This window comes from Poecile atricapillus, chromosome 29, assembly GCF_030490865.1.
Source record: "Poecile atricapillus isolate bPoeAtr1 chromosome 29, bPoeAtr1.hap1, whole genome shotgun sequence".
Classification (NCBI taxonomy): Eukaryota; Metazoa; Chordata; class Aves; order Passeriformes; family Paridae; genus Poecile; species Poecile atricapillus.
This window is the reverse complement of record NC_081277.1, coordinates 4,460,331-4,463,072: the sequence shown is the minus strand read 5'-3', so window position 1 is coordinate 4,463,072 and position 2,742 is coordinate 4,460,331. Positions and strand designations below refer to the sequence as shown.

General features: G+C 59.3%; 1 long non-coding RNA gene across 1 annotated transcript; it reads right to left on the bottom strand.

The window, feature by feature from the left end:
• Positions 1-1,326: 1,326 nt before the first annotated feature.
• LOC131589580 (uncharacterized) lies at positions 1,327-2,163 on the bottom strand. The gene is made up of 3 exons (XR_009279783.1): positions 2,087-2,163; positions 1,672-1,997; positions 1,327-1,583 (listed from the first exon to the last, which is right to left on the bottom strand). It is a non-coding gene; the product is annotated as an uncharacterized LOC131589580 (long non-coding RNA).
• Positions 2,164-2,742: the final 579 nt, after the last annotated feature.

The following is a 2,742-nucleotide window of genomic DNA, read 5'->3' as shown; positions in this document are numbered from 1 at the left end:
GGAAAGGGGCGTGGCCCGGGTTGGGGGCCCGGGTTGGGGGGGCGGGGCCGGGTTGGGGGGGCGGGGCCGGGTTGGGGAGGCGGGGCCCGGGTTGGAGGGGCCGGGTTGGGGGCGGGGCCGGGTTGGGGGGCCGGGGCCCGGGTTGGGGGGCGGGGCCAGGTTTTACCGGGAAAGGGCCGGGGGTCTCCCCGCGGTTTTGGGAGCAGCTCCCGGTGCTCCTCAGACCCTCCCCAGCTCTCCCGGAGCCCTGGAAGGGGCTCGGAGTTCTCCTCGGGGATCTCTAACTCCTCTCAATTTGCTCTTTCTGCCTGTTTTATTTTGGACGCGGTGCCCCCAGGGATGCTCGAGGGGTCTCCATCCCCCTGGGCCTGGGAAATGATTGTGGGGGGCCGGGATGTTTGGGGCGGGGGTCTCTGTCCCTCTGCTGCCAGGGGATGTTTGGGGCGGGGGTCTCTGTCCCTCTCCCTGCAGGGGATGTTTGGGGCGGGGGTCTCTGTCCCTCTCCCTGCAGGGGATTTTTGGGGTCGGGGGTTTCCATCCCCCTGGACCTAGGAAATGCTTGTGGGGGCCGGGGGTCTCTGTCCCTCTGCTGCCAGGGGATGTTTGGGGTGGGGGTCTCTGTCCCTCTGGACCTGGGAAATATTTGTGGGGGGCCGGGGGTCTGTGTCCCTCTCCCTGCAGGGGATATTTGGGGCCGGGGGTCTCTGTTCTTATCCCTGCAGGGGATATTTGGGGCCGGGGGTCTCTGTTCTTATCCCTGCAGGGGATATTTGGGGCCGGGGGTCTCTGTTCTTATCCCTGCAGGGGATATTTGGGGCTGGGGGTCTCTGTTCTTATCCCTGCAGGGGATGTTTGGGGCCGGGGGTCTCTGTCCCTCTGGACCTGGGAAATATTTGTGGGGGGCCGGGGGTCTGTGTCCCTCTCCCTGCAGGGGATATTTGGGGCCGGGGGTCTGTGTCCCTCTCCCTGCAGGGGATATTTGGGGCTGGGGGTCTGTGTCCCCCTCCCTGCAGGGGATATTTGGGGCCGGGGGTCTGTGTCCCTCTCCCTGCAGGGGATATTTGGGGCCGGGGGTCTGTCCCCCTCCCTGCAGGGGATAGTTGGGGCCGGGGGTCTGTGTCCCTCTCCCTGCAGGGGATATTTGGGGCCGGGGGTCTGTGTCCCTCTCCCTGCAGGGGATATTTGGGGCCGGGGGTCTCCGTGCTCCGGAGCCCCGGGGAGGGCGGGGGCTTTGGGATTTGTTTTTGGCGCTGGGGACTCGTGGGGAAACAAAGCTCGCTCACAGCATTTGATGGGATTTTTTTTTGCCAATTTTATTTTGTCCGTGCCTCCGGATAATTTATATCCTCATTTTGTAAGGAGAAAAAAAAAGAAAAAAAGCGAGATCTGTCCTCCTCCCCTTATGTGGGGTGGGGAGGGGGACGGGATAAATTTGGTGGGGTCTGGGGTAGGGTAGGGTAGGGTAGGGTAGGGTAGGAAAGGGTAGGAAAGGGTAGGGTAGGTGGAGTGGAGGATTTGAGGCCTCCGCATCCGTCGTTCCAACTCCTCCGTGATGAAGGGGTTGGATTGTCTCCAGCCTCAACCTGTGTGAAGATGAAGGCTCAGGTTAACACTGTGCACTTCCAATTACTGGAGACAGTGAGGGGAGAGGATCACCTCATTTGTGCTCACCTTGGTGAAGGTTGAGGGAGGGCTCTGTGGAGCGGAGAAATCTCTGTTGGGGCCTCCGCACCCTCCGTTGTGGCTGCTTTGCAGCGAGGATAATTTATATCCTCATTTTCTGTGGAGAAAAAAAAAAGAAAAAAAGGGAGATCTGTCCTCCTCCCCTTATGTGGGGTGGGGAGGGGGACAGGGGATAAATTTGGTGGGGTCTGGGGTAGGGTAGGAAAGGGCAGGGTAGGAAAGGGTAGGGTAGGTGGAGCGGAGGATTTGAGGCCTCCGCATCCGTCGTTCCAACTCCTCCGTGATGAAGGGGTTGGATTGTGTCCAGCCTCAACCTGTGTGAAGATGAAGGCTCAGGTTAACTCTGTGCACTTCCAATTATCAGGGACAGTGAGGGTTGAGGATCATCTCTGTGTGTGCTCACCTTGGTGAAGGTTGAGGGAGGGCTCTGTGGAGCGGAGAAATCTCTGTTGGGGCCTCCGCACCCTCCATTGTAGATTCTCTGCAAGGATCATTTCTGTCCTTGTTTTCTGTGGGGATTAGAGGAAGTGTCATATCCATCCTCCTCCCCTTATGGAGGGATTGGGGGCTGGATATCTCCACTCTTACTCCCCTTGATGAGGGCTGGAGGAGATCTGTGTGGAGCGGAGAACTCTGAGTTGAGGCCTCCGCATCCTCCCTTCCAACTCCTCTGTGATGGAGGGGTTGGATTGTCTCCAGCCTCATCCTCTGTGGAGATGAAGGCTCAGGTTAACTGTGTCCATTTCCCATTAATGGGGACAACAGGGGGATTGGGTCTCTGTGCTCACCTTGATGAAGGCTGGAGGTGGTTTCTGTGGAGCGGAGAACTCTGAGTTGAGGCCTCCGCACCCTCCCTTCCAACTCCTCTGTGATGGAGGGGTTGGATTGTCTCCAGCCTCATCCTGTGTGGAGATGAAGGCTCAGGTTAACTGTGTCCACGTTCTGTTACCAGGGACAACAGGGGGATTGTCTCTGTGTGTGCTCACCTTGGTGAAGGTTGAGGGAGGGCTCTGTGGAGCGGAGAAATCTCTGTTGGGGCCTCCGCACCCTCCGTTGTTG